Genomic DNA, 15,162 nt, shown 5'->3' with positions numbered 1-15,162 from the left:
TATCTTCTGCTTCTGTTAGGTCCATACCATTTCTGTCCTTTATTGAGCCCATCTGTGCCTGAAATGGTCCCTTGGTATCTCTAATTTTTTTTGAAGAGATCTCTACTCTTTCCCATTCTATTGTTTTCCTCTATTTCTTTGCATTGATCATTGAAAAAAATCTTTCTTATCTCTCCTTGCTATCTTTCCTTTTCTGCTTTACTCTTCACTTCTCTTCTTTTCCCAGTTATTTGTAAGGCTTCCTCAGAAAACTGTTTTTCCTGTTTACATTTCTTTTTCTTGCAGATGGTCTTATCCGTCTCCTGTACAATGTCATGAATCTCTGTCCATAGTTCATCAAGCACTCTGTCTATCAGATCTAGTCCCTTAAATCTATTTCTCACTTCCTCTGTATAATCATAAGGGATTTGAATTAGGTCATACCTGAATGATCTAGTGGTTTTCCCTACTTTCTTCAATTTGAGTCTGAATTTGGCAATAAGGAGTTCATGATCTGAGCCACAGTCAGCTTCCAGTCTTGTTTTTGCTGCCTGTGTAGAGCTTCTCCATCTTTGGCTGCAAATAATATAATCAATCTGATTTCAGTTTTGGCCATCTGGTGATGTCCATGTGTAGAGTCTTCTCTTGTGTTTTTGGAAGAGGGTGTTTGCTATGACCAGTGTGTTCTCTTGGCAAAACTCTATTAGCCTTTGCCCTGCTTCATTTTGTACTCCAAGGCCAAATTTGCCTGTTACTCCTGGTGTTTCTTGACTTCCTACTTTTGCATTCCAGTCCCCTATAATGAAAAGGACATCTTTTTTGAGGTGTTAATTCTAAAAGGTCTTGTAGGTCTTCATAGAACCGTTCAACTTCAGCTTCTTTAGCATTACTGGTTGGGACATAGACTTGGATTACCATGGTATTAAATGGTTTGCCTTGGAAATGAAGAGGTATCATTCTATCGTTTTTGAGATTGCATGCAAGTACTGCACTTCAGACTCTTTTCTTGACGATGATGGCTACTGAACTTCTTCTAAGGGTTTCCTGCCCACAGTAGTAGATATAATGTTCATCTGAGTTAAAATCACCCATTCCAATCCATCTTCCTTCACTGATTCCTAAAATTTAGATGTTCACTCTTGCCATCTGCTGTTTGACCACTTCTAATTTGCTTGATTCATTGACCTAACAGTACAGGTTCTTATGCAATATTGCTCTTTATCACATCAGACATTGCTTCTATCACCAGTCACATCTGCAACTGGGTGTTGTTTTTTCTTCAGCTCCATCTCTTCATTCTTTCTGGATTTATTTCTCGACTGTTCTCCATATTGGACACCTACAAACCTGGAGAGTTCATCTTTCAGTGTCCTATCTTTTTTGCCTTTCAAAGTGGTCATGGGGTTCCCAAGGCAAGAATACTGAAGTGGTTTGCCATTCCCTTCTCCAGTGTACCACATTTTGTCAGAACTCTCCACCATGACCCATCCATCTTGGGTGGCCCTACAAGGCGTGGCTCATAGTTTCATTGAGTGAGACAAGGCTGTGGATAAATACTGAGATAAATACTCTCTGAAGGAACTGAAACATAATAACTAGCTACTCAGAGGGCCTCTAACAGTTAATTCAATCCTAACCTAATGGTTATACTATATTATATAAAATTTTCAGAAACTCTGTTCACATCAGTATTTTTAAATATGTTACTTCAAAACCTTAATTTTAAAGGTTTTTTTTTTTTTTTTTAATTGCAGTGAAATGAACAGACTCCAGTGATACCAGGGAGCTTTCTAGACTCCTTTACTAGGTTAGAAGTTCCCAAACCAAAATATCAGGAAGGAACTGGATAAGAAGTTTAACATGCAGTAATGGAGAACAAAATTTACACTGTCCTGTGATTATGAGGAATTCAAGATCAGATTTATAGAGAGGAAAACAGAATTGAAGTCTGCTAATCTGATGTAGCACCCAGTGTTCATGGCTCATGGGAAAGTGTCTAGTCTGCCTCCTGGAAATAAGTGAGGGTTCATAGGAGGAAAGCTGAGCCCAGTCCTGGAAACACATGGAACATTTCTGACAGCAAGTATGAATAGAGGCTCACACAAAGAGCTCAAATAATGCTCTTTGAAAAATCTATTCTAGAAAGTGAAATCGTCCTAAAGAGTTGAATTTTCCACTAAAGGTCAATATTTTAGGAGAAAATGAAAGCTTAAACTTAAAAATTAAAGTTAGGCAGAATTTAAATTTAAGTCTCCCTTGAAATAAAACCATTATTGATGAGAATCACTTGGTTCAGTTCAGTTCAGTTCAGTTGCTCAGTCATGTCTGAGTTGCTCAGTCATGCCTGACTCTTTGTGACCCCATGAATCGCAGCACACCAGGCCTCCCTGTCCATCACCAATTCCTGGAGTTCACTCAGACTCACATCCATCGAGTCCGTGATGCCATCCAGCCATCTCATCCTCTGTCGTTCCTTTTTCCTCCTGCCGTCAATCCCTCCCAGCATCAGAGTCTTTTCCAATGGTCAACTCTTCACATGAGGTGGCCAAAGTACTGGAGTTTCAGCCTCAGCATCATTCTTTCCAAAGAACTCACAGGGCTGATCTCCTTTAGGTAGCTTTAAAATGGAAGATTATGGCTTTTATGGAAAGTCAAATATGGTTAATAGAAAGTAATAAATGACATTCAAGACTATAGTCAATATAGTAAATCAGAAAAATGCAGTTTATAGAGATGTCAATAGCATTGGATTTTTTTTTTTTCTACAGCCAACTGAAAAGTTCTGGAAAATTTTTATCAGAAAACTTACTTCAAATTTTATTTGTTGGTATGCCATAAGATAATGATAATTTCTCAAGTGATAGCCCCTGTTGGTGATGTTCTTTTACTTCAATGAAATGTATTATTCATTGTTATGTTCAGTCTTCATTTTTACAAAAGGAAGAAACTTATATTAAAGGAAAAACTTTTGTGGCTAACTGTAGTTGGAGAATAGTTTTTCTTCTGTTGCTACAAGCAAAACTACTTTTCTCCTTCTCTTTGTGTATAGATAAAAGTGTTACTATAATACATTAAATTTCATGTAAAAAATGCTAGGCTGTGATGCTGTCTTTTAATTATCAAGGATTTAATTATCAACTCTTTGCAGTTTTTAGTTCAATAAAAGTTAACTGCCACAAGCAGCGAATCTGGAGACTGACACAAAATATAGGAAACATAATGAAAAGAAAAAAAAGGCTTAAAAACTCATATTAGCTATAAAACTTTTGGAGAGTTAAGCTCTCAATACAAATTAAATGCACCACAGTCAATTATTTTCTGCCTCATTTACAATAATAATTCATATTTCAGCTCTCAAGCAAAAACAAGTATCATATAATTACAAAACACATTTTCTACATATTTTTACAAGAGACATGTAAAAATGGCTTACATGGCTTCTTACAGCTGTTCATATTCATTTACATAATATTTAAGATCACAGAAAATGATACACATACACACACAATTTTTGGTGTCTGAAATATGGTTTGAAACAGTGAGCCAGAAGTGGCTTTTTTTATTTTGGTCCTTGAAAGAGATGACATATAATTGTGCAGAAGATACATACATTGTATTTCATATGCTTAGTTAGGTTATTAATTTATGAATCTACATTAGTTTAAGTGGTCCACAAGGAGGATTGTTGATTTTTCATTTTTAATCCATTTAAGTTCTATTCCCAATGAGTACATTATTGCACAATTCTCAAACCTGATATTTACATGCTATTACATTCACTGCACAGTCTGGTCAGAAAATGAAGAGAAAAGACAGATTTACCCCAGAGAGATGATATAACAAATAATAGCATAGAAGAATTCAACTTCCCCTGTGCCCCTACAAAGATAAACAATTGGACAGTTATCAAAATCAGCTATGGGAGATGTTTAAAGTCTGTTTAGGAAGCCTGAGCAGCACAATGAAACAACGACAAAATAAAAACCTGAGAGTAGTTGCACAAGAGAAGGAGAAAGACAATTTTATCATGCCTATATCATCTCATCACCCAAACTCGCATTGCTCAGCTGCAAGAAGGATCTTCCCAGATAAAAGAGTTTCTCTCATCAGGAAAGGAGGAGTAAGTTGAGGACCAGATCTCCAGCCTCTCAGGGCATTGTGCAATGGTCCTGCTTCAGTTTCATCACAACCAGATCAGCAAAACTAAGATAGTCTGAGCTAGCTAAAGAATGAGGAAAAAAAGCAGTGGCTCTTATTCACACACATAGCAAGAGAGATTTTGGTTCACAGAAACCTGTTCTGCAGACACATTCAGATTTTGTCACTGACAAGGCTAGGACCAGCAGAGCCTCCAAAGACTCCTTATAGTCCTTGCTAGCTTTGTCCACACAGGTCTTTGGGTTTACTGATTACAGACACCTACCAGCTATGTAGTCCTTCATTGACCCCTCCACCACCACTGCCACTGGACCCATTGGAGTACAGAATTGGCAGCCTTCTAAGATCTCTCTGGTTGCAAGTTTAAGATGCCAGCTATTTGTTTCTCCCTAGTCCTACTGGGGTCTGGGAGTCACACAGATGGCCAGATGAGTCTTCTGCAGCTGTGTGAGTGCAAAAAGCCAGTCGAAGCATCCCTGGCAGACCTTCATCTCTGTGCATACACTGGGAGTTAGTCCATCCAGCTGGGTATCTACACATCACAGACCTTATCTCATTCACCATCTCTACCACAGCAAATATGCCCAGGGGGAATGTGAACAGCTTAGTGTGAGCCATTGATAACCAAGACCCCACAGCTGCTTGTGGGCCTAGATCAAACCTTGCCCCTTGTCACTGGCCAATATCACACTGCCACTCTAAGCAGCCCCTCTGCCCCTCTGCACATCACACGGCAAACACCCAGCACCAAACTCCACTTCAGTGTGCATGCCCAGGGAGAGAGGGTGTAGCCATAGGAAAGTGAAAGTGAAATTCTCTCAGCAGTATCCAACTCTTTGTGACCCCATGGACTATATAGTCCATGGAATTCTCCAGGCCAGAATACTGGAGTGAGCAGCCTTTCCCTTCTCCAAGGGATCTTCCCAACCCAGGGATTGAACTGGGGTCTCCTACATTGTGAGCAGATTCTTCACCAGCTGAGCCATAGGAGAAGCCAAAGAATACTAGAGTGTGTAGTGTATCCCATCTCCAGTGGATCTTCCCAATCCAGGAATCAAACCAGGTCTCCTGCATTGCAGGCAGATTCTTCAGCAAGTGAGCTACTAATGAAGCCATAGAAGATCAAGCCAAAAGCCAGAGTCCCAACAGTGGCCAATGAGCCTATACTTAGCCCCAGCCCTTGCTAACATCTCAGGCCTCCATCACTACATGTATGCCCAGAACTATTCCCTGCTACCACATAGATAACTGCTGCCAGACCTCACAAATGAGTGTGTGTGCATCTCTGGATCTAATCACCACCCTGCTTGCCCTTGTCCTTATCATATCTAGAAGGACCACTGAGGAAGACAGCAGTCCTTGCAGCCACTACAACCTCCAACACAGTTCTCTCCAAGGACCACATGTTTTTTAATGCTGTGGAACCCAACAGCCTGAGCCAAAGATACATCATGTGGCCTTGGACCTGCTCCTTGCACTCAGTGCCTTCCATCACAAGACACACAGGGTCAAAGCATGCTCCAAGTGCTCCCACTGGCAAGTTAAAGGATTCTCTTCCTGAAGTTAGTTCATAAACTCTCAAAGAGGTGACTGCTTCTTCAAATAAGTAGATGCTTATAAAACTCTACACGAATCATGAAGAGTCAGGGAAACATGACTCAATCAATAATATAGTAAATCTCCAGTAATTGGCATCAAAAAAAAAAAAAAAAAAGGAGATCCAGGAATTAATTGGAAAAAAAAAAAAAAGAAATAGTTGTTCTACAGTGGCTACACGAAGATACAGAAAAATAATTTAGTGATATAAGGAAAACAAGCATAAGAACACAATGGAAAGCTCAATAAAAAGATAGAAAACATAAAAAAAAGAGCCAGCAGAAATTTTAGAGTTGAAGAATATGAAGACTGAGCTGAAAAATTCAATATAGAGATTCAACAGTAGACTTAAAAAAGCAAAGAGAGAATCAGAATTAATCACTCAAATTATCTAGTGATTAAAATTATCTAGTCAGAGCAGCAAGAAGAAAACAAGTTGAAAGGAATGAAGAAAAACCATAGAAATTACTGGATTCCATAAAGAGGAATTATGTATGCATAACTGGAGTCCCAGAAAGAGATAGCAGGGAGAAGTCACATTAACAAGTATACTTTATCATGTGTAAAACAGATGATGACCTAGAGGGGTGGAATGGGAGAGGTGAGGGAGGCTCAAGATGGAGGGGATATGATTGTTTGTGTTGTTGCTCAGCAGAAACCAATAGAACAAAGTAAAGAAATTTTCCTTGAGGTAAAAAAAAAAAAAGAAAAAGAAAAGAAAAGAAAAAAATTTAAAAAAAAAGAAATAATAGCAGAGAAAACTTCCCAAACCTGAGGAGAAACTTGAACATTCAAGGTCATGAAGCAAATGAACAATCTCAAAATTTTGAACCCAAACAATCTTCTTTAAGGCACATTCTAATAAAACTGTCTAAAACCAGATGAAGAGATCATTTTAAAAGCAGCTAGAGAAAAAAACACAATATATATATATACACACACACAAGGGAACTCCCAAAAGGTGATCAGTGGATTTTTCAGCAGGAAACTTGCAAGGAAAAAGGGAGTGGGATGATTAATTCAAAGTATAGTAAGAAACTGCTAATCAGGACGGCTTTACCTAACAAAGTTGTCCTTCAGAATTAAAAGTGGGATAAAGACTTTCCCTAATAAACAAAACCTGAGGGAATTCCTCAATAGTAAACCTGTTTTATAAGAAAATAAGCCAGTCAGAATGGCTGCGATCCAAAAGTCTACAAGCAATAAATGCTGGAGAGGGTGTGGAGAAAAGGGAACCCTCTTACATTGTTGGTGGGAATGCAAACTAGTACAGCCACTATGGAGAACAGTGTGGAGATTCCTTAAAAACCTGGAAATAGAACTCCCTTATGACCTAGCAATCCCACTGCTGGGTATACACACCAAGGAAACCAGAACTGAAAGAGACACGTGTACCTCAATGTTCATCACAGCACTGTTTATAATAGCCAGGACATGGAAGCAACCTAGATGTCCATCAGCAGATGAATGGATAAGAAAGCTGTGGTACATATACACAATGGAGTATTCTATTACTCAGCCATTAAAAAGAATACATTTGAATCAGTTCTAATGAGGTGGATGAAAATGGAGCCAATTATACAGAGTGAAGTAAGCCAGAAAGAAAAACACCAATACACTACACTAACACATATATATGGAATTTAGAAAGATGGCAACAATAACCCTGTATGCAAGACAGCAAAAGAGACACAGATGTATAGAACAGTCTTTTGGACTCTGTGGGGGAGGGATAGGGTGGGATGATTTGGGAGAATGGCATTGAAACATGTCTAATATCATATATGAAATGAATCACCAGTCCAGGTTCGATGCATGATACTGGATGCTTGGGGCTGGTGCACTTGGACGACCCAGAGGGATGGTACAGGGAGGGAGGAGGGAGGGGGGTTCAGGATGGGGAACCTGTTTATACCTGTGGTGGATTCATGTTGATGTATGGTGAAACCAATACAATATTATAAAGTAGTTAAACTCCAATTTAAAAAAAAGAAAAAGAAAACAGAAACTCTTTCAACACTTTTTCAAGCTAAAATCAAAAGACACAGCTGACTAACATGAAACTATACAAAGACTGGTAAAGAAAGTATATGTTTGTTGTTCAGTTGCTAAATCATGTGTGACACTTTGCAAACCCATGAACTGCATCACATCGAGCAACCCTGTCTTTCACTATCTCCATGGAGTTTGCTCAGATTCATGTTCATTGAGTACATGATGCTATCTAACTATCTCATCCTGTGCTGCCCTTCTCTGATTGCCTTCCAACTTTCCCAGCATCAGGGCCTTTTCCAATGAGTCAGCTCTTTGCTTGGGTGGCCAAAGTATTGAAGCTTCAGTTTCAATATCAGTCCTTCCAATGAATATTCAAGGTTGATTTCCTTCAATATTGACTAGTTTGATCTCCTTGCAGTCCAAGGAACTCTCAAGAGTCTTCTATAGCACCACAATGAAAAAGCATTGATTTTTCAGTGCTTGGCCTTCTTTATAGTCCAACTCTCACATCCATACATGACTACTGGAAAAAATCATAGCTTTGACTATATGGACCTTTGTTGGCAAAGTAATGTCTCTGCTTTTTAATATGCTGTCTAGGTTTGTCATAGTTTTCCTTCCAAGGAGCAAACATCTTTTAATTTCATGGCTGCAGTCATCATCAACAGTGAGTTTGAAGCCCAGGAAATAAAATCTGCTCTGCTTCCACTTGTTCCACTTCTATTTGACATGAATTAATGAGACCATGCCAAAGCCTTTGACTGTGTAGATCACAATAAACTGTGGAAAATTCTGAAAGAGATGGGAATACCAGACCTCCTGACTTGCCTCTTGAGAAACCTATATGCAGGTCAGGAAGCAACAGTTAGAACTGGACATGGAACAATAGACTGGTTCCAAATAGGAAAAGGAGTACGTCAAGGCTGTATATTGTCACCCTGTTTATTTAACTTATATGCAGAATACATCATGAGAAATGCTGGACTGGAAGAAACACAAGCTGGAATCAAGATTGCCGGGAGAAATATCAATAACCTCAGATATGCAGGTGACACCACCTTTATGACAGAAAGTGAAGAGGAACTAGAAAGAGTCTTTATGAAAGTGAAAGAGGAGAGTGAAAAAGTTGGCTTAAAGCTCAACATTCAGAAAACGAAGATCATGGCATCTGGTTGCATCACTTCATGGAAAATAGATGGGGAAAGAGCAGAAACAGTGTCAGACTTTATTTTGGGGGGCTCCAAAATCACTGTAGATGGTGATTGCAGCCATGAAATTAAAAGACGCTTACTCCTTGGAAGAAAAGTTATGACCAATCTAGATAGCATATTCAAAAGCAGAGACATTATATGGCTGACAAAGATCCGTCTAGTCAGTGCTATGGTTTTTCCTCTGATCATGTATGGATGTGAGAGCTGGACTGTGAAGAAGGCTGAGTGCCAAAGAATTGATGCTTTTGAACTGTGGTATTGGAGAAGACTCTTGAGAGTCCCTTGGACTGCAAGGAGATCCAACCAGTCCATTTTGAAGGAGATCAACCCTGGAATTTCTTTGGAAGGAATGATGCTAAAGCTGAAACTTTGGCCACCTCATGCGAAGAGTTGACTCATTGGAAAAGACTCTGATGCTGGGAGGGATGGGGGCAGGAGGAGAAGGGGACGACAGAGGATGAGATGGCTGGATGGCATCACTGACTCAATGGACATGAATCTGAGTGAACTCTGGCAGTTGGTGATGGACAGGGAGGCCTGGAGTGCTGCGATTCATGGGGTTGCAAAGAGTCAGACATGACTGAGCAACTAAACTGAACTGAACTGAATGAGACCAGATACATGATCTTAGTTTTTTGAATGTTCAGTTATAAGCCAGTTTTTCACTCTCCTGTTTCATCCTCATCAAGAGGCTTTTTAGTTCCTCTTCACTTTCTGCCATTAGAATGGTATCATCTGCATATCTAAGTAGTCAGAATCAAAATACCATAAAATTTTGATATGGTGGTATGTTTACTTAACCTTAATATAAAAATTAAAGCCCTCATGGTCAACACAAGAGCTCAAAATGCAGTTCTTGGGTGCAAGCTCAAAAACGATAGAATGATCTCTGTTCATTGCCAAGGCAAACCATTCAATATCACAGTAATCCAGGTCTATGCCCCAACCATTACTGCTGAAATAGCTGAAGTTGAATGGTTCTATGAAGACATACAGGATCTTCTAGAACTAACACCAAAAAAAGATGTCCTTTTCGTTATGGGGAACTGGAATGTAAAAGTAAGAAGTCAAGAGATAACAGGAGTAACAGACAAACTTGGCCTTGGAGTAAAGAATGAAGTGGGACAAAAGCTAATAGAGTTCTTCCAAGAGAACACACTGGTAATTGCAAACACCGACTTCCAACAACACAAGAGAAGACTCTACACATGGACATCACCAGATGGTTGACACTGAAATCAGATGGATTATATTCTTTCCAGCCAAAGATGGAGAAGCTCTATACAGTAAGCAAAAACAAGCCTGGGAGCTGACTGTGGCTCAGATCATGAACTCCTTATTGCCAAATTCAGACTTAAATTGAAGAAAATAAGGAAAACCACTAGACCATTCTGGAATGACCTAAATCAAATTCCTTATGATTATACAGTGGAAATGAGAAATAGATTTAAGGGACCAGATCTGATAAACAGAGTGCCTGAAGATCTATGGATGGAAGTTCATGACACTGTACAGGAGGCAATGATCAAGACCATCCCCAAGAAGAAGAAATGCAAAAAGGAAAAATGGCTGTCTGAGGAGGCCTTCAAAAACTGTGAAAAGAAGAGAAGCTAAAGGTAAAGAAGAAAAAGAAAGATATACACATTTAAACTGAGAATTCTGAAGACTACCAAGGAGAGATAAAAAAGACTTCTTCAGTGATCAATGCAAAGAAATAGAGGAAAACAATAGAATGGGAAACACTAGAGATCTCTTTGAGAAAATAAGGGATGCCAAGGAAATATTGCATGCAAAGATGGGCACAAAAAAGGACAGAAATTGTACGGACCTAACAGAGCAGAAGACATTAAGAAGAGGTAGCGAAAATACACGGGAGAACTATGCAAAAAAGATCTTCATGACCTAGATAACCACGATGGTGTGATTACTGATCTAAAGCCAGATATCTCAGAATGTGAAGTCAAATGGGCCTTAGGAAGCATCATTACGAAAAAAATCTAGTGGAGGTGATGGAATTCCAGTTGAGCTATTTCAAATCCTAAAAGATGATGCTGTGAAAGTGCTATACTAAATATGCCAGCAAATTTGGAAAACTCAGCAGTGGCCACAGGACTGGAAAAGGTCAGTTTTCATTCCAATGCCAAAAGAAAGGCAGTGCCAAAGAATGTACAAACTACTGCACAATTACACTCATCTCACACGCTAGCAAAGTAATGCTCAGCATTCCCCAATCCAGGCTCCAACAGTACATGAACTGGAACTTCCACATCTTCAGCTGGATTTAGAAAAGGCAGAAGAACTAAAGATCAAATTGTCAAAATCCATTCAACCATTGAAAATGCAAGAGAGTTCCAGAAAAACATCTACTTCTGCTTTATGGATGAGGCCAAAGCCTTTGACTGTGGATCACAACAAACTGGAAAATTCTTCAAGAGATGGGAATACCAGACCACCTGACTTGCCTCCTGAGAAATCTGTATGTATGTCCAGAAGCAGCAGTCAGAACTGGACATGAAATAACAGACTGTTTCCAACTAGGGAAAGGAGTACATCAAGGCTGTATATTGTCACTCTGCTTATTTAACTTATAGGCATAAAAAGTCATTCAAAATGCCAGGCTGGATGAAGCACAATCTGGAATCAAGATTGCCAGGAGAGATATCAGTACCCTCAGATACACAGATGACACCACCCTTGTGGAAGAAAGAGAAGAAGAACTAAAGAACCTCTTGATGAAAATGAAAGACATTCAGAAAACTAAGATCTTGGAGTCTTATACCATCATTTCATGGCAAATAGGTGGGAAAACAATGGAAACAGTGAAAGACTATTTTTGGGTGCTCCAAATCACTGCCGATGGTGATTGTGCAGCCATGAAATTAAAAGATGCTTACTCCTTGGATGGAAAGTTATGACCAACCTAAACAGCATGTTAAGAAGCAGGGACATTACTTTGCTAACAAAATTCTGTCTAGTCAAAGCAATGGTTTTTCCAGTAGTCAAGTATAGAGGTGAGAGTTAGACTATAAAGAAAGCTGAGCGCCAAAGAGTTGATGCTTTTGAACTGTGATGTTCGAAAAGACTCTTGAGAGTCCCTTGAACTGCAAGGAGAACCAACCAGTCCATCCTAAAGGAAATCAGTCCTGAATATTCATTGACTGATGTTGAAGCTGAAACTCCAATACTTTGGCCACCTGATGGGAAGAACTGACTCATTTGAAAAGACCCTGATGCTGGGAAAGACTGAGTGCAGAGGGACAACACTGGGACAACAGAGGTTGAGATGGCTGGATGTCAACATCAACTCGATGGACATGAGTTTGAGTAAACTCTGGGTGTTAGTGATGGACAGGGAAGTCTGGCGTGCTGCAGTCCATGGGGTTGCAAATAGTCAGACATGACTGAGCAACTGAACTGAATTGATATATGGAACATAGCATCCAATAGCGGCAGAAGATACATTCTACTCAAGCACACACACAACATTCTCCAGAATAGGTCATGTGTGAAAGCACAGAACAAGTGTTAGTAAATTTAAGCTTGAAATCTTGATAAGTATTTCTTTGACCAAAATGATATAAAACTAGAAATCAATAGCAAGAAGAAAAGTGGAAAATTTACAGATAAACAACAACTGAACAAAATGCTCCTTAGCAACATTAGCTTAAAGAAGAAATCAAGGGAAACCAAAAAATATTTTAGGGCAAATGAAAATAGAAACACAAATTATTAAATCCAATGGATGCTGCAAGAACAATTCTAAGAAGGAAGTTTATAGCAATATATACTTACATAAAGAAATGAGAAGATCTCAGATAAACAGAAACAGCATCACTTTATACTTCCAGGATCTAGAAGATAACCTAGAGGAATTAGAAAAATTACTAAAATATATGATATACTAAGACTGAGAAAGAAATACATTATCTGAATCCTTCAAGGACAAGTATGGCAATTGTATCAGTAATTGAAAATCTTCCAATGCAGCAAAGCTCAGCACTAGAAGTTTTTATTGGTGAATTCTATTAAACATTTAAAGAAAAATCAATGCCAATTCTTCTAAAACACCTCCAAAAAATTGAAGAGGAACGTCATTCCAAAATTCATTTTACAAAAATTTCATGATTCAAAAGATAAAGATACAACATGAGAAGACAATTACAGATCAAAAACTTCAAGGAACATGTGTACAACAATATATTAGCAAACCTAATTCATTAGCATATTAAAAGTATCATGGGAGTCCTCCTTGGGATTCAAGGATGATTCAACATGCTCAGATCAATAAATGTGATACATTAATAAAATATAAAGTAGAAAACATAGGATCGTCTTAATAAACACAGACAACAAAGTGTGACAAAATGCATCTTTCTATGACAAAAACTCTCAAAACTTTGATCACAGAAGGACACACTTCAACATAATAAATGTTATGTATGACAAAGCCATAGCCAAATCATACTCAATGATGAAAGTTTAAAAGCCTCTCATATAAAATTAGGAAAAATGAGAAACTCGTCACTGCAATTACTCCTATTCAACACAGTAATGGAAGTTTTAGCCTGAGCAGTCTGGCAAGAAAAATAAATAACAGGGATTAAAGCAGGAAAAGAAAAAGTAAAATTAAATTTGCTTGCATATAACAGGTTATTATCTACAGAAAATCCTAAATATTCCACCAAAAATGGAAAAAATTAATCAAGAAGTTCAGTAAAGTTGTGGAATAAAAATTCAACATCTAAAAAATAGATGCATTTCTGTAAATTATTACCAAAGCATCTGAAAAAAAAAAACAACCTCAATTACAGTAGGATCAAAGTAATAAAATACTTTAAAGTAAATTTAACCTAAGTGGTAAAAAAAAATCTGTACACTTAAAACCAGAGCATTGATTAATAAAAGTTAAGAAAACACAAATAAGTGTAAATATATTCCACATTCTGCATTGGAATAGTTGATATTAATAAATGTTCATTTTAGTCAAAACAATCTATAAATTCAACACAATTTTATCAACATTTCAATGTAATTTTTATCAACATTTTAATAACATTTCTCCAGAAGTAGAAAAAAATTCTCATAAATAGGCAGCAAACTTCCTGATTTTTAAACAATATTATAATGCTGTTGGCACATCATGAGAAATGCTGGACTGGAATCAAGATTGCCGGGAGAAATATCAATAACCTTAGATATGCAGATGATACCACCCTTATGGCAGAAAGTGAAGAGGAACTAAAAAGCCTTTTGATGAAAGTGGAGAATGAAAAAGTTGGCTTAAAGCTCAACATTCAGAAAACAAAGATCATGGCATCTGGTCCCATCACTTCATGGGAAATAGATGTGGAAACAGTGTCAGACTTTATTTTTGTGGGGCTGGAGACTGCAGCCATGCTGGAGACTGCAGCCATGAAATTAAAAGACGCTTCCTCCTTGGAAGAAAAGTTATGACCAACCTAGACAGCATATTCAAAAGCAGAGACATTACTTTGCCAACAAAGGTCTGTCTAGGCAAGGCTATCGTTTTTCCAGTAGTCATGTATGGATGTGAGAGTTGGTCTGTGAAGAAAGCTGAGCGCCGAAGAACTGATGCTTTTGAACTGTGGTGTTTGAGAGTCCCTTGGACTGCAAGGAGATCCAACCAGTCCATTCTGAAGGAGATCAGCCCTGGGATTTCTTTGGAAGTAATGATGCTAAAACTGAAGCTCCAGTACTTTGGACACCTCATGAGAAGAGTTGACTCATTAGAAAAGACTCTGATGCTGGGAGGGATTGAGGGCAGGAGGAGAAAGGGACGACAGAGGATGAGATGGCTGGATGGCATCACTGACTCGATGGACGCGATTCTGAGTGAACTTCGGGAGTTGGTGATGGACAGGCAGGTCTGACGTGCTGCGATTCATGGGATCTCAAAGAGTCAGACACGACTGAGTGACTGAATTGAACTGAACTGAACTGATTGGCACAAAAACAGACACATAAATTAGTGGAACAGTATTGAGAAAACAAAATAAACCTTTCCATCTATGTTCAGCTAATACTTGGTAAGGTAGCTAAGAATACTCAATTGGAAAAGGGGAGTTTCTTCAATAAATAATGTTGGAAAAACTGAGTAACCGCATGCAGAAAAATGTAACTGGACTTCTATATTACTTCAAAATGGATTAAAGACTTAAAGATGTGAACAAACCTATGAACCTCATAGAAGAAAACATAGGTA

At 38.4% G+C, this 15,162-nt stretch overlaps 1 pseudogene; it reads right to left on the bottom strand.

Annotated features, from left to right (window-relative positions):
* Positions 1-431: 431 nt before the first annotated feature.
* LOC138422284 (craniofacial development protein 2-like) lies at positions 432-1,379 on the bottom strand (annotated as a pseudogene).
* Positions 1,380-15,162: the final 13,783 nt, after the last annotated feature.

Source organism: Ovis canadensis, chromosome 17, assembly GCF_042477335.2.
Source record: "Ovis canadensis isolate MfBH-ARS-UI-01 breed Bighorn chromosome 17, ARS-UI_OviCan_v2, whole genome shotgun sequence".
NCBI lineage: Eukaryota > Metazoa > Chordata > Mammalia > Artiodactyla > Bovidae > Ovis > Ovis canadensis.
Note: the sequence above shows the minus strand (reverse complement) of the source record. Positions and strands in the feature narration are given on the sequence as shown.